This window comes from Hylobates moloch, unplaced genomic scaffold, assembly GCF_009828535.3.
Source record: "Hylobates moloch isolate HMO894 unplaced genomic scaffold, HMol_V3 SCAFFOLD_5, whole genome shotgun sequence".
In the NCBI taxonomy this organism is placed as follows: Eukaryota; Metazoa; Chordata; class Mammalia; order Primates; family Hylobatidae; genus Hylobates; species Hylobates moloch.
The window spans coordinates 131,551,882-131,578,285 of NW_026652280.1; the positions used below are offsets into that span (position 1 = coordinate 131,551,882).

Below are 26,404 nucleotides of genomic sequence, written 5' to 3' on the forward strand. Positions count from 1 at the left end.
ATCTGGAGGCCAGATGGACACAAAATTGGAAAAAATATATAATCAGTAATCAGAAGAGAATGGAGAATCTAATATTAAATGTGAGGAGGTTTCCCCTGAAGACTTTCATATGCTCTCTGCTGATCCTAGAGCAGAAGGTGGGCACGGGCTGCTCATTTAGTTTGTTAAAATTCAATGTATACAAAGCATTTATTTCATGAATGTTAAAAGGTGTCATAAAACATATCATACCTTATCCACTTTATGAATTGTTCATTTAATGTATTTAAAGGCACTCAAACAATTCACCATTAAAAAATGTATCATCCCACCCTCCCTCCAAAATCGAGTTTTTAAGTCTTTGTTATACTAGATGAATATTATACTTTGAACAGAATTATTATCTGGTAAGACTTTGGGATATATGTTGAGAGTCTCCCTTTGGAAAAATGTTTCATTTAAAACTAAATAAAGAGCTCCATATATTCAAGCTGTGACTTCCACTAAAAGCTCAACATATAGAAGCCAATTAAATTGTTCTACTCTCAGCTTTGCCTCTTAGTAAACAGCTGCTTGCTTAATCAGTCATGCCAAATCAAGAACTAATCTAGAGATCTTTACAAATTTCCCCAGAAAACCAAGGCTTCTGGTAGGAAGCAGCTATCCCTGTTCATTCACTTTAATGCATGAATCAGGCAAGAAAAATGGTAAAAAGTGATAAAACCAAAGGATGCTCATTACTAACATATATTAAGGGCCTGCAAGAGTTTGGTGATTACTAAGTGCAGGAATATACAGTAAAACTGGAAAAGCAGACCTACTTCATATACCTCTACAGGTAGCTAGTAGCTGGCAGAAGGCTGGGATACTATTTGGTCTAGCGAAGAGCAGCTGAAACAGATAAGGGAAATACTTCTGTAGCAATTTACAAGAGCGTCTAGACATGAACTCTACAATATAATTAGTCCGTCTTGATTCACAGGAATTGTGGACATCAAAGAAACTTTTCCAGAGACCTGTTGAATGAAATAATGTTTGTACTTTTCATTCAAGATGGTTTACATAAACTTTAACTGACATTGATTTCTTAGTAGGAAGAAACATGAAAAGGTCTGAAGTACAGTCATGCGCTGCATAACGATGTTTCAGTCAATGACAGACCACATATACAATGGTGGTGTCATAAGATTATAATGGAGCTGAAAATTCCTATCACCTAGAGACGCTGTAGCCATCATAACACCACAGCGCAACACATTACTCATGTGTTTGGGGTGATGCTGGTGTAAATAAACCTACTGCACTGACGGTCATATAAAAGTCTAGCACATACAATTATGTGCAGTACATAATAGTTGACAATGATAATAAATGACTATGTTACTGGCTTATGCATTTACTACACTATACTTTTTATCATGATTTTACAGTGTATTCCTTCTATTTATTAAAAAAACCACACACACAATTAACTGTAAAACAGCCTCAGGAAAGTCCTTCAGGAGGCAGTCCAGAAGGAGGCATTGTTCTCATAGGAGATGACAGCTCCATGTGTGTTACTGCCCCTGAAGACCTTCCAGTGGGACAAGATGTGGAGGTGGATGACAGTGATATTGATGGTTCTGACAGACCTAGGCTAATGTGTGTGTCTGAGTCTTAGTTTTTAACAAAAAAAGTAATAAAATAATAATAACATAATTGTAAAAATAGAAGAAAGTTTATAAAATAAGGATATAAAAATCTTTTTCTACAGCCATACACTGGGTTTGTTTTCAGATAAGTGTTACTAAAACAAATCAAAGGCTGGGTGCAGTGGCTCACACCTGTAATCCCAGCACTTTGGCAGGCGGAGGCTGGTGGATCACCTGAGGTCAGATGTTCGAGACCAGCCTGGTCAACATGGTGAAACCCCGTCTCTACTAAATATACAAAAAATTAGCCGGGCATGGTGGCACACGCCTGTAGTCTCAACAACCCAGGAGGCTGAGGCAGGAGAATCACTTGAACCTGGGAGACGGACGCTGGAGTGAGCCAAGATCACGCCACTGCACTCCAGCCTAGGTGACAAGAGTGAAACTGTCTCAAAAAAAAAAAAAAAAAAGAAAGAAAAATCAAAGGTTTAAATCAAAAAGTTTATAAAATAAAAAAGAAACTAAGCTAAGGTTAATTTATTGAAGAAAGAAATTTTTAAAATCAATTTAGTGTAGCCTAAGTGTACAGTGTTTATAAAGCCTAGAGTAGTGTTCAGTAATGTCCTAGCCCTCCACATCCACTCACCACTTACTCACTGATTCACCTAGAGCAACTTCTAGTCCTGCAAGCTCTGTTCACAGTAATTGCTCCACAGAGGTGGTATAACATTTTTTACCTTTTTTTTTTTTTTTTTTGACACAGGTTCTCTCTGTCATCCAGGCTGGAGTGCAGTGGCACAATCATAGCTCACTGTAACCTCAAACTTCTAGGCTCAAGTGATCCTCCCACCTCAGCCTCCCACATAGCCACCACACCCAGCTCATTTTTTTTTTTTTTTTTTGTAGAGACTGGGTCTCACTATGTTGCCCAGGATGGTCTCAAAGTCCTAGCCTCAAGTGATCCTCCCACCTCAGCCTCCCAAACCACTGGGATTACAGGTATGAGCCACTGCGCCTAGTCCAATTTTTAATCTTTTACCCTACATTTTTTAACTGTACCTTTTCTAGGTTTAGATACACAAATACTTGGCATTGTGTAGCATCTGTCTACAGTATTCAGTACTGTAAATGCTGTACAGGTTTGTAGCCTAGGAGCAACAGGTTATGTCATACAGCCTAGGTGTGTGGTAGGCTATTCCATCTAGGTTTGTGTTAAGTGCACTCTATGATGTTCACACAATGATAAAATTGTGTTAAGGACACATTTCTTAGAATGTATCCCCATTGTTAAGCAATGCGTGACTGTACATGTCTTAACTATCAGCTATGAGAGCCCTTCCCTTCCAGCAGGAAGACTCCCAGAGACAGGGCCCTGGGAAACAGCACTGCCAGGGCTAATTCAGTCTTCACATCAAAAAACAGTCCATTCCGGGCGGATCACGAGGTCAGGAGATCGAGACCATGGTAAAACCCCGTCTCTACTAAAAATACAAAAAATTAGCCGGGCGTGGTGGCGGGCACCTGTAGTCCCAGCTACTCGGGAGGCTGAGGCAGGAGAATGGCGTGAACCCGGGAGGCGGAGCTTGCAGTGAGCCGAGATTGTGCCACTGCACTTCAGCCTGGGCGACAGAGCGAGACTCCGTCTCACAAAAAAAAAAAAAAACAAAAAAAACAACAAAAAAAAAACAGTCCATCCATCTGTCTCTGGTCCACCATGAGCCAGGCACTGTGCTGGAATACAAAATAGGGAGACAGGCTTACGGCCAGTAGGGATACAAAGAAATTGATCCTAACCACACAAAGTGGTAAGTGTAGGGTGCAAAGAAATGCTCTCTGCTTTCCAAGGAATAAATACCCATGAGAGGTAACACATAACAGTGAGGAGGTATCCAAAAGTAAACCAAGAGGACATCTTCTCTTCTATTAAAATCCCAGTAAGATGCTTTGAGGCTGGAGCCCAAAAGACTCAGTTCTCAGCCAGGCTCATGCCTATAATTCCAGCACTTTGGGAGGCCCAGGTAGGAGGACTCCTTCAGGCCAGGAGTTCAAGACCAGCCTGGACAACATTAACAAGACCCTGTCTCTACAAAAAATAGAAAAATTAGCTGGGTGTGGTAGCACATTCCTGTAGTCCCCACTACTCAGGAGGCAGAGATGGGAGGATCACATGAGCCCAGGAGATGGAGGCTACAGTGAGTTATGATTGTGTACCACGGCACTCCAGCCTGGGTGACCATGCAAGACCCTGTTTCAGAAAGAAAGAGAAGGAAGAAAGGGAGGGAGGGAGGGAAAGAGAAAAGGAGAGGAGGAGGGAAAGAAGGACAGAGAGGAAGAAGGAAGAGAGGATGAGGGGAGGAAGGGTCAATTTTAAAGGAAATTGACTTTAAAAAAAAAACAGACTCAGTTCTAGGTGAGGTTAGGATTACCAGCCCCTCCCCACCAAAACACGATCACTCACTCATTTCCCCCATTTGTGATTCCTTTGTAAATTCAGGGATTCCTTAGAGAATATATCAAATACCAGTGCCACTTCCATGCACATACATAACCCCTCTCCTTCATTTTCTGATATAATCCCCCAGTGAGAACCACTGCTGGAGTGTTTTGCAGTAAAAAATCCCTAAAAAGAAGGGGATGGGTCTGTGTGTTTGTCTTTAAGGGCAGCAAAGAAGGGGGAAGCTGGGAAGAATGCCCCAATTATGCTTAGCATTCCTTGTCCCATCCCTGGCAAGCTCCCTTTCCTATTTCCCACATTGATTCCAAATATTCACTGCTCTCAAATCTCTAGTTCTCCCTCTTAAAATAGATGAGCTTTCTTCCCATTTGACCAAGAAAATGAAGGCGATCAGGCATAAACACCTTTAACTTGGCAATGTTTACTACCTCCCCCCCACCCCGACTACCTGAACCTCTTCTCTACATACTATAGGTTCTGCCTGGCTACACGCCCTGCACCTTCAACACTGCTTATACTGTGTGCAACTAGATTTCACCACCCACCATGCACCAGCCCTGAATGGTCAGCCACCCTCTGGATGGGCTCCATTTGTGCATCCGGAGGCCCCGCAGGTTCTACTTGACCCAAGCTGAACTTAACCCCAACCAGCCCTTCTCTGTGGTGCCGTACCTCAATGAATGACATGGACATCCACAACATTGCCCCATCTTCCAACCTGGAACAGCTCAGTCATCCTTGATTCCTTCCTATACCTTACCTCCACAAATAACTGACCAAAAGATCCTGGTAGATTGGAGAATACCAAGTGAAGGATACCTTGATTCCAGCAAAGTTCTGAAAGTTTCTCATGACAGCCTTATGAAAAATACCAAAAAAAGTGGCTAGATTAACAAAGTTAGTGAGCCCAAGAGCTAGCTGAAAACTAGAAGCAGCATGTAAATTACTGATCCAAAGTAGAATTGAGAAATATCTCCTGATATTTTATACGAGTTTCTCTTTTTGGTGCTGTTTTAGCAAATATTTTTTGTAAATATTTGTATGTTTACTTAAGCTGCATATAACACAGACGTGGGAAAGACAGCTAATACATTAAGTTAACAGAATCAGGTTTTGAAATTATCTTGATTAGCTGAAATAATGAATCCCAATCATAAAGGCAAAATATAATAAAATTTTTAAAGGCAATACCAAAGTATAGGACTTGGCATAATAGCCATACACACAAGACCTTAGCATTGTAAGTGACACAAATCAATGAAAGACAACAGTATGATGAAGATACTAAACACACACAAAAAAAACAAATTTCAGGCTCATTTATACTCAGAAAGAGTGGGAGTGCATCTTTTGATCAAGCATCAGTCCCACATACTCCCAATTAATTACATACCAAAGTACCTTTAGAGTGGTATAAAGATGGTAATCTTATCATGTCATAAAGAGCTAAGAGGCTGAGTAATGTTAGCTTGGGAACAAGATTTCTTAAAAAAAAAAAAACAAAAAAAAAACTTGAAAACTTGAGAGTAGGCTGGGCTCACTGGGTCACGCCTGTAATCCCAGCACTTTGGGAGGTCAAGGCCAGTGGATCACCTGAGCCCAAGAGTTCAAGACCAGCCTTTTGCAACATGGTGAAACCCTATCTCTACAAAAAAAATACAAAAATTAACCAGGTGTGGTGGTGCACGCCTGTAATCCCAGCTACCGGGAGGCTGAGGTGGGAGAATCACTTGAGCCCAGGAGGCAGAGATCACATTACTGCATTCCAGCCTGGGTGACAGAATGAGACCCTGTCTCAAAAACAAAACAAACTTGACAGCATTCCTTGAACATTTAAAGAAGTGTTGTGGCTAGGCATGGTAGCTCACACCTGTAATCTCAGCACTTTGGGAGGCCAAGGGGGGCGGATCACTTGAAGTCAGGAGTTCAAGACCAGCCTAGCCAACATGGTGAAATCTCGTCTCTACTAAAAATACAAAAATTAGCCGGGCACGGTGGTATGCGGCTGTTATCCCAGCTACTTGGGAGGCTAAGGCACAAGAATCACCTGAACCTGAAAGACGGAGGTTGCAATAAGCCAAGATCATGCCACTGCACTCCAGCCTGGGCAACAGAGGCAGACTCTGTCACAAAAAAAAAAAAAAAAAAAAAAGTACAAAAAAATGAAAGCGGGAACTTATTCTGCATTACTCAAAATGACACAAGTGGGCAGTTTAACTTAACCACCCTCTAGCCCTTTAGAAGTGTCCAAGTGTCTATCACGGAAGTGGTAAAAGAACAGCTGGGAAGGTTGTCTGCAGAAGGCAGGGGCCCTAGTCTAACTTTCAGAGGACTCTGCAAACAAGATTTGGGGTCTAAAATTGAACTTAATTTTGATATTCAGAAAGACAATTCCTATTACATTAACTCCTCAACATTCTATCAGATATGTTAAAAATAATTTCACAGGGAAGGAAATGTTAAGTAGATATACCATCATGGGAAGTACACAGGCCCAAAGTCTTGATTTTGAGTCTCAGTTCTATCACTTGCTAGCTGCATAGCCTTAGAAAAATTACTCAACTTGCCTTAACAGAACCTCAGTTTCCTCATCTGTAAGACAGAAATATCAACAGTACTAGCCTGGCATGGTTGTAATAGGACATAAATGATATAATGTTTCTTGGGCACTTAGAACAGTACTCAGCATATGGTGTGCACCTAGTCTCTGCTTCTACCATATCCACCTCCAGCAGCACACAGGACATACAATCTCCAGGCCTGCTGTCACTCTAGTCAAGGAAAATAAAACCATCCTACAGCCATCAGGTCTAGACCCCTAACTCATGCCTGTTTTCATCAGGCAAGACTTAAAATGTAGGCAGTGCCCATTGAAGAGATCTATCCTCTACCACCTGAGTACCTCTGTTTTGCTTCAAAGTTCCTTCCCAGCCCATCACCCTCTCCACCTCCCACAACCTTCCTCTAGGTCCCTTGGAACTGCTGCTCTACACCCAGAAAATAGTGTCATATCCTTGGCCTCTCTTCTGAGCATGCTGAAGACACCCCTCTGCTCCTGCAACCCTCTCAAGTAGCAGCTGCCTAGCCTCTCATACTCTGGAATCAGGAGATGGCTTTGGCATCTCTGCCCCTTCAGGCCTTATTTCTCCATTCCCCTGCCCTCTGCAAACACCTATATCCTTTTTAGGGTCCTGCCATTCAGTTACACCACTCTCCTCCTTTCCTCACTGTTATATTCTAATCTCCCAATCACTTCTGCTTACTCAAAGACATTAGCCCTGGCTCACTGATGTCGTCAAGCTCTGCCATATTCCTGCCCGTTTGTTGGCTCCACATCTCCTAGACGACTCAGTCCATTATCTTCACCTGGAATGGCATGTCTTCCATGCCACCTTACCCACCCATGAACCTTTATGGTCCCCTATGCATCGTTTTTTGCCTCGAAAATAACACTTCAAGTATTCCCTTTGTTGACCATGGCCTTCCTTCCTTCAAGCTGTGCAGTATTACAACATTATCCATCCACTGACCTCTCAGCTTTTTCCAACCCATTAGCCCTATTCTGCTTGCACATCCCTCTTTAATCAGCTTACATCCCAAAGTCCATCATTTCCACAGCACTCTAACACCCAAATTCCCTTTCCATTGCCAAGAGTTGACAAAATCCTAATCCTGGATATGCCCAACTATTTACTCAGCAATGAGTCCAGAACAATCAGAGCTCTGTTGCAGAAAGTCACACATGAGAAGGCTGAAGCCAGTGTGTGAGAATTACAGAGGGATCAGACAGCCCTCAACGCTGCCCTACACTCCAACCATTTGCCACTCCAACCAACCCTCTCAGAGTCCACAATAAAATTCCCAAATTGTCCCTATTCTTTTCAAAACACCATCCACCTACCCTGTTCTCAGCAGATGACCCCCATCCTACTTCACAAAAAAGTAGAAGAAGCCAACATATGAAAACATTCAATATCCCACACTACCAACTATACAAACTACCTCCATCTGTAACTATCTGTCTTTTCACCTAAGGTCAACCTCTCTAACTTGTGCACTTTAGATCCATCCTTTCTGGCCTTCTTGGGAATCTTTTGCTCCACATTATCCTTTACTCTCTCCCTCTCAAATGGCTCTTTCTATTGGCTCTTTTTTTTTTAATTATACTTTAAGTTTTAGGGTACATGTGCACAACGTACAGGTTTGTTATATATGTATACATGTGCCATGTTGGTGTGCTGCACCCATTAACTCATCGTTTAACATTAGGTATATCTCCTAATGCTATCCCTCCCCCCGCCCCCCTCCCGCCACCCCACAACACACGGACACAGGAAGGGGAACATCACACACCGGAGTCTATTGGCTCTTAAACAGGCTCAAGTTCTCAGCAAAAACAAAAATCAACAGATTTACCTCTTCTTCAATCCTCTTTTTCCATAAAGTTTCTCTCTCTCGCTTGAATTTTTCCACTTGCGCTTTCTCTCTCTCCACTCCTTTACAGAAAAAGTTCTAGAAATATTTGCCTGTATTCTGTCATCATTTCTCATCTTACACTTCACCACACTCCACTGTTGTCCCCATCCGCATCACTCTCCTGGAATAGCTGTTGTTAAGGTTAACAATGACTGCTATGTGCAGCTTTCATGTTACCTGACCTCTCCGCAACATCAGATGCTGACCATTTTCTCCTTGAAATGCTTTCTTCCTGTACTTCCATAACACCACACTTCCTCTACCCAGCTACTAAATAACAGAGTTCTTTAAGACTCCAGACCATCTTCTATCTACTTGTTTCCTATGTGATTTCACCTACACGTGTGGCTTCAGTTACCACTTAGATGTAGAAAAATCTAAAGTTTAAATATTCATCCTAGATCTCTCCTCTGAGCTAATGTATATAGCCTACTGCTACTTGATATTACTACACAGTGTCTCAAATGCATCTCAAACCAAGCTCATAACCTGACCCCTACACTTGGTCCTCAGCTAGGTTCTTTATCTCAGTGAATGGTTATCACCAAATATCTGAGTCAGTTTTGTGTTGCTATAACAGAACATCTGAGACTGCATATTTTCTTTTTTTTGAGATGGAGTCTCACTCTGTCACCCAGGCTGGAGTGCAATGGTGCAATCTCAGCTCACTGCAACCTTCACCACCTGGGTTCAAGCGATTCTCGTGCCTCAGCCTCCAGCATAGCTGGGATTACAGACGTGTGCCACCACGCCTGGCTAATTTTTTTGTATTTTTGGTAGAGACAGGGTTTCACTATGTTGGTCGGGCTGGTCTCCAACTCCTGGCCTCTAGTGATCCACCCACCTTGGCCTCCCAAAGTGCTGGGATTACAGGGGTGAGCCACCACGCCGGTCTGGGACTGTATAATTTATGAAGGAAAAATAGGTTTATTTAGCTCACAATTCTGCAAGTTGAGAAGTTCAAGGGCATGGCCCTGGCTTCTGGCAAAAACTCTGGTACTAAGTCATAATATAGTGGAGAAGGTCAAAGGGAGAAGCAAGTATGTGTGAAGAGACAAAACCTGGGTGGCGTCCCGGCTTTATAATAACCCACTCTCAAAGGAACTAATCCACTCTTGCCAGAATGAGAACTCACTACTATAAGAATGGCACCAAGCCACTCATGAGGGATCTGCCCCCAGGATTCTAACACCTCTCACTGGCCCCACTTCCCAACATCGATACATTGCGGATCAAATTTCAACATGAGTTTTGATGGGGACAAACCACAGTCAACGTATTGCACCATACATTCAGATCTCACAGCCAGAAACCCAGGAGTCACCCTTGATAACCTGCTTTCTGCACCTTCCAACTCTGCCACCATATTCAATCTACCACTAAGTCCAATGGATTATACTTCTTAAATAACTATCAAAAAGATGCATTTTCTTCTCAAGCTACTATCATCACATTTCTGGACTGTCTCCAAACTGGTCTCCTTAGAGTGAAGAACAGACTGGAGGGCTCCTGGGGAATCTTTTCTAAAAGCCATCTCTGATCATGTCACTTCCTTACCTACCCTCATCTTAAAACCTTCATGTGTTTCTCAATGCTCTCATGAGAAGGACTCCACCTTCTCCAGCCTCAGTTGGCACCTGCCCTCACTTACTGCATTCCAGCTAACATGGCCTTCTTTCTCTTCCTTAAAGATGCCATGTTCCCTTCTTCCACAAGGCTTGTGCACATCCTATTCCCTAACTCCCATCCATACCCCTCCACTCCCAAGTTCACATCCACGCTTCTTCAGCTGTCTTCTCTGAGCTCTGTCAACAGGTTAATTCCCCCATTACCTGCCCTCATGCTGCATGTCCCTCTCCTTTACAGCTGCGACTTAAACAGACATTTCCTTCTCACCTGGAATGTATGCCCCATAAGGGTGGGAAATACGGCATTTTTCCCCTCACCATTAAGTCTCCATGCACAACACAATGTCTTCCATGTAATTTATGCTCAATAAATATGTTAAATAAAACAGTTATAATAACAGACATACTCTTACATGTGCTTTCCATTCTGCTAGTGTTATAGATTCCTTGTTTTACCAGGGTAATCACAACACTAGAAAAGGAATTTTCTGAACTGACAGCCATAGTATTACAGTGTGAAAGTATACTGATTTCAAAAGTATGCTCACCTCCAAATATGTCCAACAGCAAAAAGTACCGTTATAAATGGAGTATATTTATCTACTGTAAACTCCTTTTAACATGATATATATTCAGAAGTTTCATATATAACCTGTAATTGTACTTTAACATTCTTATCAACTGCAGAAGTACTGATTTGTTGACTTATTTACCACCACCAGTAGTCCTAACACTCTAGGATGTAAAAGTCTCTATCTGCAAACTCTAAGTCATTTGTAAATAAGTGCATCACTGCAGAAGATGAGCTATTTACCAAGCCAAAGAAACAAATTAAAAACCCTGGCCAAAAAAGGCATACCATCCTACACCCATTCTGAGTTTTGTTTGCATTTTCATATAGGTGGTACACTGTAATTATCTATCTCAACATTGATAAAATGTCAAAAAATGACCAAAGACATTGAAATCTTAGTAAAGAATAACTCTCGGGCCGGGCACAGTGGCTCACGCCTGTAATCTCAGCACTTTGGGAGGCCGAGGCTGGTGGATCACAACATCAGGAGTTCGAAACCAGCCTGGCCAATATGGTAAAACCCCATCTCTACCAAAACTACAAAAAATTAGCTGGGTATGGAGGCACATGCCTGTAGTCCCAGCTGCTCGGAAGGCTGAGGCAGGAGAATCGCTTGAACCCGGGAGGCAGAGGTTGCAGTGAGCCGAGATCGCACCACTGAACTCCAGCCTGGCAACAGAGCAAGATTCTGTCTCAAAAAAAAAAAAAAAAACTAATTAAATAAAATAAAGAACGTCAACTACTCACTTTCGACTTTTCAATCATGTAAAAATTGTTAAGCATCTAGAAGAACGTATATAAAGCTCTCAGCTAACTGCAGTTATAGTTTTTGCTTTTTGTTGTTTTAATTGTATGTGAAAGAGACATATAGGGAAAAAGACTTAGGTGGATAATATGAAGAAAATGTTCCACCTCTTTTTCTTTTCTGAGCATCAAACTGAAGAACCATTATCATGAGTGTAAAAATCTACAGGAAGCTAGCTGCATAAAAGTCAACCCAATTTCTATAAATCCTCTAATATTCATTGTACTGCTTTTTAAATTGAACCAAATGGGAGGAAAAGAAGACCAAGCTGGGAAAGGTGAGGAAGCCTTACGTTCATATAATTAAGTTACACTCCCTTTCTTGAGACAGAATCTCACTCTGTTGCCCAGGCTGGAGTGCAATGGCACGATCTCGGTTCACTGCAACCTCTGCCTCCTGAGTTCAAGCTATTCTCATGTCTCAGCCTCCTGAGTAGCTGGGATTACAGGCGCCCACCACCACACCCAGCTAATTTTTGTACTTTTAGTAGAGGCAGGGTTTCACCATGTTGGTCAGGTTGGTCTTGAACTCCCGATCTCAGGTGATCCACTCGCCTTGGCCTCCCAAAGTGCTGGAATCACAGGTGTGAGCCACCACGCCTGGCCTGTTACACTCCCTTTCAAAGATAAATGATATTACTTAACGTTTAACAAGGAATTGCTCATGGCTATAGAAAAGATTTCTCTATGGTTCCTCCCTGTCGACTAAAACACTGAACTTTGAAAAAGGGTATCCTTTATATTTTTATTCTCTATTTCCTATTTCTTCAGCCCTTACTCCTCCAAGAGTACATAACAAGAGTTCAAGTTAAAGAGAAACTGATCAATTCTGCCTGCTACAGACCCTGGCAACTGACACCTCCTTGAAACAATCTTTTTAGATTACAGATTGTTTTGATTATAACAAAGAACAAAATATTTAAGCTTAACTTTTCACACATTTCTAATAGACCTTTATTTTTCTCATAATTGTATATAATAATTACAACCACAGTACATTAGATTAGGAAGGAGGCTAACCCCTGTTCTCTAAACTAAGTATCCATACTCAAAGGCTGGGGGTGGCCCCACCTTGCTACCAAAGCTCAGAAAACCACTCTGACAGCTGAGTCACAACTCTGCTACACATTTCTTTAATCTAAGACTTTTCTTTACCTGTCATAATCCTATCTTTCCTTGTACATCCTATACTAAATGCCTTCGAGGAATCTTTCTCTGATCCAATTAAGTGCCTTTAAAATGTTCATATCCCAGGCTCCCCTGCCACCCCCATCACACACACACATACAATTCTGCTTATTCCTACAAGTAGAGAAGACTTTGTAGTCTTTCTACAGTTTGTTTTGTGGGAGCAAAAGAGTTCTGTTGATACAGATTTTTCAAACAACCCAGAGTCCCTACACCAAGATATTCTGACACAGCAAGGGTAGGAGGCTATCCCACCTCTTTAACCCTTCCTGAAAATTCCTGCTCTTCCAAGAAATCATTTCTCCCACTGGTATCCACAACACCTAACTAGTTCTCCCTTCCATTATAGGTACAGTAATTTTAACTGGATTTTAATAAAACTTTTATTCTTATTTTCCTAGCTTACATTTACATGTTCTAGCTTTTAACTTAAAAATAAATTAAATCTGATATAATTCGTCTATTTTGCATCAACTTTTTATCTTTTGTCTTAAATTTTTTATTTCATTTACATTTATTCCTTTACTTGGGGTTTTTATAATGCTTAACAAGCAGAATGAAGCCAAAAAGAAAAAGGCCTTCTCCATCTCTCCCTCGAGCTCCTCTGCTTCTCAACTCCGAACTTATTGAAGAATTCTACCCTTAGGAAATTCAGGTCATTTTCTAAGCCTTATGCTTCAGAGTACACATGTGATTTGCATGACAAATGTTGCTCCCTAGCATCTCACTCCACTGAAAACTTTTTTTTTTTTTTTTTTTGGAGACAGAGTGTTGCTCTTTCGCCCAGGCTAGAGGAAAGTGGCACCATCTCGGCTCACTACAACCTCCATTTCCCAGGTTCAAGCAATTCTCTTGCCTCAGCCTCCCTAGTATCTGGGACTACAGGCTCACTTAAAACTCTTATAAAGAAGTCTTTGTTTTTAAACCTATGAGTTACAATTACAGCCATTGGATTTTGGGTAAATCAAAATGCCTTCAGCCAGGAGACAATAGTAATTGAGAGATCAAACTAATATAGTAGCTGGCACAAATAAAAGGTAAAGGTTTTGAAGCTTATACAACTTGAGAGCCCACCTTCAAGGAAATCAACATTTCAAACAAAACACTGGACTCCAGCCTTGGAAGAAGTCTATGCTAGGAAGAGTCCCTGAAGCTGAAGCAGAGACCAGGTGGCTCTCTACTGTCTGGGGAGACTCTTAGGAAAAAAGAGAGAGGTTCTGCAGACTGCCTTTTCCACCTGGCATCTAATGTACTTATTTCCGTATCACTGCTCTTCCCTTCCTGGAGGGATCACAAAAGGAGCTCTTGGCTTGGAACATCTCTTGGCTTTTTGCCAACTCTGTGAACTCAAGGAAAACCTGGACAAAGCATGATTTTCCCCAAATATATTTTGTTCTTTTTTTAAGGGGATCACTCAGTCACCCGCCAAGCTACCTAGGAAGTCAGAACCTATGGAGTCAGGGAAGTTCTTCTCACCTCCAAATCATGGATATCATTACCCCTGGAAAGTCCTTAGGATGAGGGAAGTGGCTAAGGTAGGGCTTTGCCTGCTGCCTCCTTTTTTTCTTCTTGTGCCTGTTCCCCACAGGAAAGGACGTGGTATTAAATGAGTTAGAGGGGCTGAAGAACAAGTTAGCATATTTCTCCCACTTGTTGGGTTCTTAAGATGAATTCCACTCAGCTACAGAGATACCTAGAATCAAAGCCTAGTTCCAATACTTATCAAGTAGCTTTAGGCAAGAACAACACAACCTCTGTGACCTGCAGGTTCTTTAAAATGGGGATGAGAATGCCTAATGGCAAGACAGTTATGTGGCTTAAGTGAGATAATCTGTTAAATGCACCAAGCACAGTTCCTGGTACATGTAGTCACCTGTGGTAAACCATTTAGTGGCCATAAACTCCTTTGCAACAATGACACTGCCACTCCAGTCTCCCAATCCCGAGGTGGAGTCTATGTCTCTGCCCTGTGAACCTGGGCTGGCCTTGCCAACTGCTGACACAGAGAATACAACAGAAGAGAGGCTTTGAGGGTTCTAGAGCCTACGTAGGACTTAAAAAACACTATCTTGGAAAATTGCCCTGAGACCATCATGTCAGGAGCCTGTCTAGTCTACCAGAGGATGGTAGATAGAGGCCACAATGAGAAAACTGAGGTTGCCCAGCTGACAGCCAACACTCAGTATCAACTACCAGCCATGCTGGCAAGCCATCTTGGATCCTTCAGCCCAGCTAACCCTCTAGCTGAAGAAACCCACTTGAGTGAACCTGTAACCATCACAGTAACTACCTAGCCAACCCACAGAATCACAGGAAATAATAAATCACTGTTTCAAGCTACTAGGATCTAGGGATGGTTTATTTGGCAACAGATTAAAAGACCACTCAATAAAGAATAGTTCTTGATATTACCAGCCTTTTTTTTTGTTTTGTTTTTTTTGTCTGAGACAGAGTCTCGTTCTGTCACCAAGGCTGGAGTGCAGTGGAGCGATCTTGGCTCACTGCAACCTCTGCCTCCTGAGTTCAAGCGACTCTCCTGCTTCAGCCTCCCAAGTAACTGGAACTACAGGCATGCACCACCATGCCTGGCTAATTTTTGTATTTTTTTGGTGGAGATGGGGTTTTGCCATGTTGGCCAGGCTGGTCTTGAACTCCTGACCGCAAGTGATCACCCACCTCGGCCTCCCAAAGTGGTGGGATTAGAGGCATGAGCCACTGCGCTTGGTCTCTCTTTTTTTTAATAGTGATGGGGTCTCGCTATGTTGTCCAGGCTGGTCTCAAACTACTGAACACAAGTGATCCTCCTGCCTCAGACTCCCAAAGTGCTAGGATTAGAGGCATGAGCCACTGCACCTGGCCTCTTTTTCGTTTTTTGTTTTTTTTTTTTAAATAGAGATGGGGTCTTGTTATGTTGTCCAGGCTGGTCTCAAACTACTGAACTCAAGTGACCCTCCTGCCTCAGCCTCCCAAAGTGCTGGGATTGCAGGTCTCAGCCACCATGGCCGGGATACCAGCCCTTTCTTAACCAAGAAATGTTATACCTATTTAATATTTCTCCAATCATGCCAAATCATACAGGAATATTATATTCTATATTTGAAGGAATGTGATCATTTCCCTCTTGATTTAACCCTTGGCCTAAGGGCCCTGCAGCTTGTTTATACTATGATCTGACTGGATAATTTGGTGGCCAAAATGAGAAGACAGCCAAGGAGTTTGTAAATTCTCTAGGTGGCCTTTTATCTTGTTACCTAAGGTCCACTCTACCCGAGGGCTAGTCTGAAGGTAGTGAGTTGTCTCCATTGATCGTTCACAGTTACAAATGGAACTCCTTGATCTACTCTTTCCCTCCTTCTCTTGACTAGTCTTAAAAAATAAAAATTCTACTCGAGCTACTTTGACAGTGGTTTCTTTCCTAAGCTCTTCCCATAAGATTGCCATTGCCTAAAACTGGTCCCAACTGCACTGTTTCCCAATAAACATACTTATCTACCTGATTCAGGTTTGATACTGCCAGATAGTCAAAAAATCTAGATATGGTGACATGTTTCCTTGAACTACTTCACAGCTTAGTAAGGTGATGTGCAAAACGAATCAGATGTGCCTTCATCACATCACAAACTGCAGGTAGCCTCAACCTCATGTTTAAATTCAGGTGTAGTAAGTCACAAAAAAAAAACCTAAGCTTGGCCCACAGACTTGATAATGAAGAACTGTTTTAGGGCAACGTTCCCAAGGCAAGAATTTGGTGAATGTGTTCATGGAAGTTCAGATCCGGATAACCCATGGGAAGTGAATTCTTCCTGGCTTTATGAAACAGGGTCAAGCTGACCCACCTGGTAGACCTCTAAGCCCTGGTGACATTCTCACACTGTATAACCTATTAACAAGTTTAATCTTGAAGATGCTATCAAGACTTCTTAGCATGGCGGCTCTAATCCTTTCTAACTTATGGGATTGATTAAGTACCATCCTTGTTGTGTGGACCAAGTACAGGGCGGTGGTGTTTGTTGTTTTATTTTTTAGAAAAATATTTTGCCCAGCCATTGCTATAGTTAATGCCATCTAAAACTTCCTCATTTCTGATTTCAAAAGTTACAGGCCTAGTATTCCGTAGGTTTCACTCATAGCAATTCTGCTAAAATTATATATTCTATACTACTTTGTGGAAAAATTATCCAGAAACAAGATCACATTGCTATTTTTCATTGCTCATGTGTCCCTTTAGGTCTTCTTAAAGCTATTTCTGGATTAAACCCATGAACCTACAACTCACCCTATTGACCTTTCACTGAGCAGTGCCATGGCATGATACTCCTGGCTAGCACTGGGCAACATGATATGAGGTGGCATCGTAAGGCAAAGTCACTAGGTTTTACTGTAAGATACTGGGAAGGTTGTTCAGGATGCTGGCCATTGCAAATATAATGTTTTCTTAATGAAAACCCAAAGGAGAAATTTTTTCTCACCTCCTGGAATCAGGAATAGGTGTGCTTCTCTGATTTGGTTTCTCTTCTGGACACCCTGAAGCTTGTTATAGATCATTTGCCTCTTCTCTTTGCTGCTGGAAAGCTTATAGCCAGAACTTTTAGTAATGAAAGAATAGGACTTCGAAATACACTAACCAGCCTCACTTATACTTCCACCTTCTTTTCCTTCTTTATACTAAATATACTTTATTTTGTCATATCATATGCATCTTTGTAAAACATCCCAAATCCTGTTTGAAACAAAGGGGAATATAAATAAAACTAAAGATACTATAGTTAATGTGCATGCCTAATCCCCCTATCAGACAGTGACCTCTTGTAGGTAAGGAGGATGCATTGCCCCACCTTGAAATCCCCGTAACATCTACTGCTGCGCTTTCACTGCTGAGTCAATATTTGGGGAATTATATAGCAGAATATGTAAATGTTGATAACACTGTGTTACCTGAATTATAAAATAAGCAGTATACCAATGAATTGGTCTTTTACCCTCAAAAATTCGCACAAGTTTGAAAAGATATATAGTATTTACAAGAGTGTTTATCAAAACATTACTAGAAGTAACTTCAAGGTCCACCAATAGAAATACGGTTATATGTATACTATCACATGTTATTGACATTTAAATGAAAAAGGTGATAAAAGAAGCAAGCTGCAAAGTAATAAATTTTTCATAACTAAATAACTCTGGGCACATTTTGCCATTTGTAGGGAAAACGTCTGGAGGGCCTTACCCCCAAAACTGATAACTAGGTGTGTTTAGGAGTGAAACTAGCCGGGGTGGGAGCTGGAAGAGGAAGCAGAGGTGAATTTTCATTCTCTTAAATATTGTTTATAATTTTTTTGTAATGAGCTAGTTTTACTTTTGCAATTAAAAAAAAAACATTAAACATTTAGAGGCCTGTGGCTATAAAGTGTTCTCAAATCTTCAAAATGCTAAACATGTCTTAAAGGTTTGGTTCTTTCTTCTGGCTCCAGGTGATCAAGCCTTCCTCTTGGCCTCACCCTTTCATCCTATGTTGCCCTGGATTCCTCCACTTTTCCATAGGGCATGTAAGAAATTGATTTGTTTGGGAGCACTCACACAGGTTTAAAAAATATGAAAAGGTTAGGAAACCTCATTCTAAACAAAACTGTAGTCTTTATAAGTCCTTACATGTGACAAATTATAAAGCATTTAATTAAATTCCTAACTGTCTCAATATTTTTACATGTAATGGAGCAAAACATGTTAATTGAGCAAGACTATTTTTAACAATCATGTCCCGGGTTAGGCACAGTGGCTCAGGCCTATAATCCCAGCACTTTGGGATACCAAGGCAGGAGAATCACTTAAGCCCGGGAGTTCAAGACCAGCCTGGGGCAACACAGTGAGACCCTATTTCTTTTTTTTTTTTTTTTTTTTAAATCATGTCCCTAAAGTAACACTTTATAAAAAGAACTTTTAAATTTTTCAAAATTTTTCATCAAATGAAAATTCCTTCTTCCTCCCATTCCACTAAATACAGATATGGAGAGAAGTTTAATTTTCAAAGATTTTTTTAAGCCTATTTGGAGAAAACTAATTAAAATTAATTTGACCAAGAAAGTTTCTCCAGGTCCCCAAAATTTTAAAGTTAAATTAATAAATGCATAAACTCATCAATGTGCAGTTTTTCCTACAGTTTGTCATGGCAGAATTCAATGAATAGTAACATGGTACAAGCCAGGACCCAGAATTGAGCTCCATGGAGTCAGGTGGACACCACAAGGCAGTTGGTGGGGGATGGGGGGAGAGTTATCAGAGACAACAGAGAAACCAGAATTGAAAGCTTTAGATAAATACCAGACAGCTGAGGAAGGGTGAAGTCAAACACTGAAAACATCAACTAAGGTAGGAACATCTGATAAGGCAGGGTCAGGTCAAGGGGAGGCTCCAACTAGGTTGGAATATCAATGATAAAAGCAAGCAGTCACTAAGCAACATGCTGGGGTGAACTCTGATACCTGTGTACTTTTGTTTTGTTTTGTTTTGTTTTGTTTTGTTTTGTTTTGTTTTGTTTTAGACAGAGTCCCACTCTATTGCCCAGGCTGGAGTGCAGTGGCACAATCTCGGCTCACTACAACCTCTGCCCCCAGGTTCAAGCGATTCTCTGGCCTCAGCCTCCCGAATAGCTGGGACTACAGGCACATGCCACCATGTCTGGCTAATTTTTGTATTTTTTTCAGTAGAGATGGGGTTTCACCATGTGGGTGAGCCAGGCTGGTCTCAAACTCTTCACCTCAGGTGATCTGCCCACCTCCATGCTGGGATTATAGGCGTGAGCCACCGCGCCAGCCACCTGTGTACTTTTCCTCCAGGCTTTTCTTGCTGCTAGGAGTGTTTGGTGTTGTAGCCAGATGTTGATAGTCATGAAAAGGAAATCAAAAGCCTACAGATAGACTCTGCCCTTGATTAACTCTAGGGCAAATACTGGAATTAACTCACAATTGCTGGTTGCCTCGTCACTTTCTTCAAGAAGCTGTTTAGATCACCCCCAAAGGCTATAAACGATGATTGGAATTTGATCACAGATCGTCTAGCCCTTTTATAAGATGTAATAAGAATACTTTTCCGGCTGAGCACGGTGGCTCACGCCTGTAATCCCAACACTTTGGGCGGCTGAGTTGGGTGGATCACTTGAGGCCAGGAGTTGAGACCAGCCTGGCCAACATGGTGAAACCCCGTCTCTACCAAAAATACAAAAATTAGCCCGGGTTGGTGGCGGGTGCCCGTAATCCCAGCTACTTGGGAGGCTGAGGCAGGAGAATCACTTGAAGCCAGGAGGCAGAAGTTGCAGTGAGCCAAGACCGTGCCACTACACTCCAGCCTGGGTGACAAAGCGAGACCCTGTCTCAAAAAGAAAAAAAGAATACTTTTCAAATTCTCTGTGAGGCAAGCAGCCAACTTCCTAACAAGTTTGATCAGCAAATGGGGTTTCAAAACACATTCCATCCGCTGCTTCTGCTCAAACTTCTCAAAACTGTAAAGGGAGGTGTGAGCCTCCTACTCACCCTCCCTGCACTACAAGCCCCTCTGCTCCCTATCTGGCCATGAAAGTGGACATGACCTAAATTCATCAGCCAATTTGTTCTGGGTCCTTTTGTCTCCTCATTAAGCCTACAGAGGAAAATCTTACTGCTTTAAAGAAATCTGCGTACATATCCGAGTTCACTCCTTGCACATTTCCTCTTCCTTAAAGCCAATCATTTTGCTTTGAAGTGAGTAGAATTGGTGGAAAGTCCCCTCTTCTGCATCTGTCCCATCATTTCATCTATGTGAGTTCTGCACCTGTCAGACACAAGATGAGTCTCTACACTCGCTTCTCTCCCACTGACAGGGGTCCAGGTAGTGCTCAATCAATTCTATGCTCCCCACACCTCCTCCAGTATCTCCAATCTCCCCTGCCCAGCCTGCTCCACTGCAACCTGTTTTTCTACCCGTTGGACAAGTGGTTTCCAAATAGTGGACTTTGATCCACTAACACGTTATGAGTTTTTAAGAACACAAACTAGAAACAGAAATACAATAGAAATAGAAACTAGTTTCACATACACATATACTTGCTGTGCCCTGGGTCTCAATGTAAAAATGCATTTTGTACTGTTGTAGTCTGAAAATGTTTGAAACACTGCTTTAGACAAGCCTTTGTCCACCTAGTCAAACTCCAGCCATGATATTGGTCCCGCTGTCCGGGACTCCCTTCCTCCAGTGCTGGCTCAAGCTGCGAACAGCCTTCCACGTGTCTTCTTCATTGGCTGTTTTCAAAAGCTTTGGCCTTTTACACCAGTTCAGAAGCTCCTTCTTATATATCCACAGGATTGCCTTCTCCGTGAACAGACCAATGTTCTGAACAAAGAAACACCTTTTGCTATTCCTGCCTTATCCTGCCTGATCAGGTCTGGGATCTGCTTGCAGCACATCCAACTGTCTCACCAGGAATAACAAGCCTCAGAGCAGTAGGCCTCCATTTCTTTGTGTGCAACCTTTCATCCTCAACAAGAAAAAATACCACCAAAGTCACTCTGGAAATACCTAGACTTTCTTACAAAATTAGCCTTGCTTTCCTGATGTAATGTATTCTCTGGTGTAATCCATCCAGCGCCTGATACCAATGCCAGGTGAATACAGCTCATTCCTAATGTTCAGTTAAAGTCTGTTTCCCATCCTTGAGAACAGATGGTGACTCCACCTCCATACTGCTATCTTCTTCTTCTCTCAAGGCAAATGGAAGAAGAAAAAGCACAACAAGGTGACTGCACTAGTTTGGTGGTATTCTTTCCTCTCTCAAGGACGAGGGCACAAGTTGTCCAGCACAACTCCACCCCCAGTCTGACCCTCCTTTGTCCAAATGCCCACGATTCTCACCCAGACAATTAATTCATTATCTTCCTCAACAGAAAAGCTAGCTTTTCATATCGTAGTGTAGACTGTTCAGTTTACTCTTCTCAGCCAAACTGAGTATCCCAGTTTGAGATATTGAAGCCTAAACGAATCCTTAATCTGTAGGACGTGGGACTAATTTGGAAAGAAAGGTGGGGAGAGACACTGAGGTCTAAAGAGTTTCTTACAAACTAAACTGCCCGTTTTCCTCTAATACATGTAAGGCCAGCTTTGAGAGAGGAACATGAACGCTGGGCCTCCTTTAGAGCACCAAGTAAACAGGTCTGAAAACTGTTAAGACAGCTGTGCTTGACTCTGAGGAGCCAGAAACACTCTGAAAGAGAAAGAGGGAGAAGGGCCCATCAAACCTCAGGTACATTCCCAAACCTGCCTAGAAGCTGTGCCACTTCCCTTTCGAAACCCAGCCCCTTTCCCATTTCTCAATTGGGAATCTAGGGATCCTTTACTTCCTACTAGTTATCTGGTTACAGGGAGGACTCTCCAACACCTACAAAGCCACTACTTCTTTCTCCCCACTCTTTTGCAAGGAAGGCTCTTAATCAGTCTAACACTCAGACTTCTGATAGCTCCCTGCTCACAAGACTTCCCTTGACAATCAGATGAATTTACCCAGTGGAGACTTCAGAAAATCAAGGAAAAGACAGGCCAACTCTTGCATCTGTACTCCAGGACCTATTCAGAAGACTCCAGTGAAGACCTAGCTTCCCTGGGGTTTGCATTAGTCTCAGCACCTTAAGCATGCCGTTCCTAGTCACCTCCAAGTATAAAGCATTAGTAGCAAAGACCCATTATTCTTTCCACCAGGGTAAAGAAGGCTTAGAGTGAAATGAATAGAAATGGAAATCTAATACTGTAAATAAATAATGACTGATTGGGCAGCTGGGTCAGAGGCATCCAGCCTAAACAGATAAAATTCATCTCAAGGATGAGGACAGTAAAGATTCAAACTCCAGAGGGAGGTAATGGGACAAAAGGAGTTGCAGGCGTAGAAAAAAAAAAAAGAAGCACCCTCAAAATATTCTCTGGGTTATCAGATGGCACAGGAGGGGCGTGGCAAATAAACTAAAATTCATGGTTCTTCACCCATTCTTTCATATTTTCTAACACGGCGAGAATACACTTTTCTAATTTCGTTTCACCCAATTTAAGGAAAAGATAAGCAAGGACAAAAATTCCTCATATATAGCACACTTAAAAGGGAGCTGGGATTCTCTAACTTATTACCTTAATCGGCTACACAAAGATGAAGCTACATTTCAATCCACACCATGTGCTGGCACGGGAGTAACTCACTTAAAACACCACAATCCAAGGTCCATTTTTCTCAACTCCATTTATGACTGCATAAAGATTTTATTAAATCTTTTTTCCTATTTCACACATCAATTCCTAACGTCCACACAAACTCCTCCATCTTCTCCAAACTGGTATTTGGATTAAACATTATCCAAGATCAGTCTTTAAAGTTAATTTCATATAAAAGTGTGCACCACATTAACACTCAAATGTGTGTACAATTAAAAATACATAGACCAGCAACAGTGACTCTTAAATGAACTTAGGCTCAAAGTGTTTTCACAGAGGTTTTTCTGCCGTCTTGGAGGGGTAGGAAACTGCTGGCATTACGAATCCCATTTCATGGCTGGGTAAACCGAGGCACTTACGGGTTACAGTGGTAGAGATGGAAATAGAAACCAATTTCTCCCTCCGACTCTCCGCCTGGTCCCTTCCCACTAGACTTCTCAGCACTCGGTGGCTAAAAATGGGACCCACTTGAGAACTACAAGGGTAAATAAGAGCTACTTGTTTCAGAAGGTGGCGGCGGGGGAGGGGGACTTACCCACTTGATGCGCCTGATTGTGTGTGGGCTCTAACAAGAAAGCTCTCCCTGGATGCCCAAAGGTTTGCACCCACCCGCTTTAAGCTCAGACCCGACAGGCACCGCCAGGCAGACAGGGCAGCCTGAATCGTGCAGCCCGAGAAACGCGAGAAGAATGCGGGGCGCCCGGGCGGCGCAGGGGCCGCGGGCCCCGGGACACCATCTGCTCCCGGAGCGAAGCCGTGGCCCGCCGGGCGGGGACGATGCTGAGCCTGCCGCACACACCTGCCGGAGCCCGCCCGGGAGCCCCGGGTCGCCTCCCGCGCGCCGGACGCCCACCCAGCCTCCAGGCGCAGGAGCCCTCGGCCGCGCTAGGCCAGGGGCGGGAAGCCGCGGCGCCCCTCTCCGCGGGCTGCGGGCTGCCGGCGCGGGGGAGCCGCGAGGCGAGGCAAGCCCGCCTTCCTCCCCAACACCCCCTCCAAACGGCGTCACCTGTGCCGGGTCCCGGGGCGAGTCGCGCGCGGGCGGCGGCTGCGCCGAGCCGGGAGAGGGCGGCGGGTGTCTACAGGCGTCTGGTCATCCGGGCCGGCCCGAGGGCTGGAGCTGGCCAGTGCCGCCCGGTGAGATGCTCGCGGGAGCCAGGGAAGCCGCGGGTTCCGGGCCGCTTGGAGGTGCAGTCGCGGAGGCTCCAGCTACCGCCGCGGCCGTCGCGCCCGCCCGGACTGCGGGCTCGGGTTACCGCAGAGCGGCTCCTTAAAGGGGCCGCGGCCGCTCGGGCTCCGGCTCCCGCTCCCGGCGGCTCCGACCCTGGCCAAAGTGGGCGGGGCCCCAAGGCCGGCCGCCGAGCAGACCTTCTTGTGCTGGAACTTGGGTCCCGGAAAGAGCCCAAAAACCCTAACACCCGAAGTCGCAGCGGAGAGATCCTGGAAGCTCACACCTTGCCAAGGGCAGAGGGTGCAGTTCCCGGGTTTTCCAAAGCAAGTCACAAAACTTGCCAGCGGGGGAACTGTGTGAGCCCGCCCCCGCAGCGGTCAGTACCTGGGCTAGCCATGTAACAAAAAATCTTCTTAAATTATTAATTTACATTCTGCCTTAAATGCTCAAATACTGGGGACTTCATGGTTAGATCATCAGAAAAGAGATGAAAAGGCAACTGTTGGTTTTTCTTGCCACGTCTGACACGGCCACACTCGAGTCCCGCCAGTTCTTCTTCGGGGCTGCAGGTGCATACCAAACTGGTAGGGGGCGCGTGTAGAAGAAGCGTATTCTCTCCAGCACCACCTCCGGAATTCCTGAAAAACACCCTCCTGGGTGCACCAGCACTCCACCTACACCCGGAACCCCTCTGTTGTCGGGGTGTGGAAGTTGGATTTGAATATTTGGTGCTGGCTGAGAATTCCAAGTTGCCTAGTCGATAAAGTTTGACATTAAATAGATCTTCTGACCTGTTATATACAGCCTCAAAAGCCTCCAAGTGATCTGCATCAACCAGAGATAATTGTCTGAAACAAAACAAAATAATAAAAAGGTATATTCAGGCATTATAATTCGCAGAGAGCAATCACAAGGCCTTTTCTTTAAAAGAGGTAAGTTCTACATAAATAATTTGTAAACACTATCATTGATAACAGGATATTTATTTCTAAGAAATGTCAATAGAGCTAACATATTTGATCTACTATATACATGCACAGAAAGACACACACGTTCCTCAGATTTAGACCAGAAAATATATACACAAAAGCTCATATAAGCTTTCCATGTTTATTTTCAAGAGAGGGCAATAGAATTTAAATCAGAACCTGGAATTCTGTCAGTTTATTAGAGTTGTGTGCCTTTGGCTAACTGAACCTCACTGAGGCTCAATTTCTTCATCTATAAAATGGGAATAATAATTCATAGTGACTCTGAAGACCTGGACTGATGTGGAAAAGACAAAATCTGTACCACGGAACAGGGAGGGACAGAAACCTGCCCTGCAGTCAAGCAGAGAGAAAGATCCTTCAGGCCCCCAAATGCGTGTTCCCCTTTTTCTCCCCAAGACTCTCAGGACGTACCAGGGCACCAGTGCTCTTTGAACCACACGGTGTCCCATCATAGTTCCTTCACAATATGTGCAGTACCTGACAACTTTGGTTTGCACAATAGCTACCTTGTGCACTCACATAGCTATTTCATAACTCTCTGTGGGCAGGATGGTTATATGTGAACATCTGTGAAGTCAGCCCAGAAAATACCAATTTCACAGTGTCCTCTCAAGACTCTGTATCAACACTACCTCCTACAGAAACTCTCCCATGCTAGTCTCTGGTGGCCGATAGTAGCTCTGTTCTTTCCTGATAAATGCACCATCATTATCTTTGACGTGCATAATTCTCTAACACCAACAGCAGTAACCAAGGCCAGGTAAACCCACAGAAATCCACTATACTCTATGTCCCACTGTATTCCTTCATATTAGGCCTCTACAAATGCATCACAAAATCTGCAAGATTGTTTTTGAGATTGTACAGAACATGTAAGTTAATATATCAAGGACAAGGCCTGAGCTATGAGAGGAATTCAGTAAATAGTAGTTGAATGTTGCAAGTTTTAAGCTAATTAAAACTCAGTGACCTTAGGAGGTAGAAGAATACATCAACTGTATTTTTTCCTGAAAAATTCAGGGTAGCTTAATCTCTTTAAAAATATCCAGTTCATGGCCGGGTGCAGTGGCTCACGCCTGTAATCCCAGCACTTTGGGAGGCTGAGGCGGGCAGATTACCTGAGGTTGGGAGTTCGAGACCAGCCTGACCAATGTGGAGAAACCCTGTCTCTACTAAAAATATAAAAAATTAGCCAGGCATGGTGGTTCTTGCCTATAATCTCAGCTACTCGAGAGGCTGAGGTAGGAAAATCGCTTGAACCCGGGAGGCAGAGGTTGTGGTGAGCCGAGAT

The 26,404-nt window shown here is 43.2% G+C and overlaps 1 protein-coding gene across 1 annotated transcript in view; it reads right to left on the bottom strand.

Moving 5' to 3' along the window:
• Nucleotides 1-24,190, bottom strand: part of TLCD4 (TLC domain containing 4) — a 73,936-nt gene extending 49,746 nt beyond the window's left edge. Inside the window, exon 1 of the mRNA XM_058439557.1 lies at nucleotides 23,960-24,190. The gene's annotated coding sequence lies outside the window, so the exon portion shown is untranslated. The remainder of the gene's footprint in view (nucleotides 1-23,959) is intronic.
• Between the last annotated feature and the right edge of the window lie 2,214 nt (nucleotides 24,191-26,404).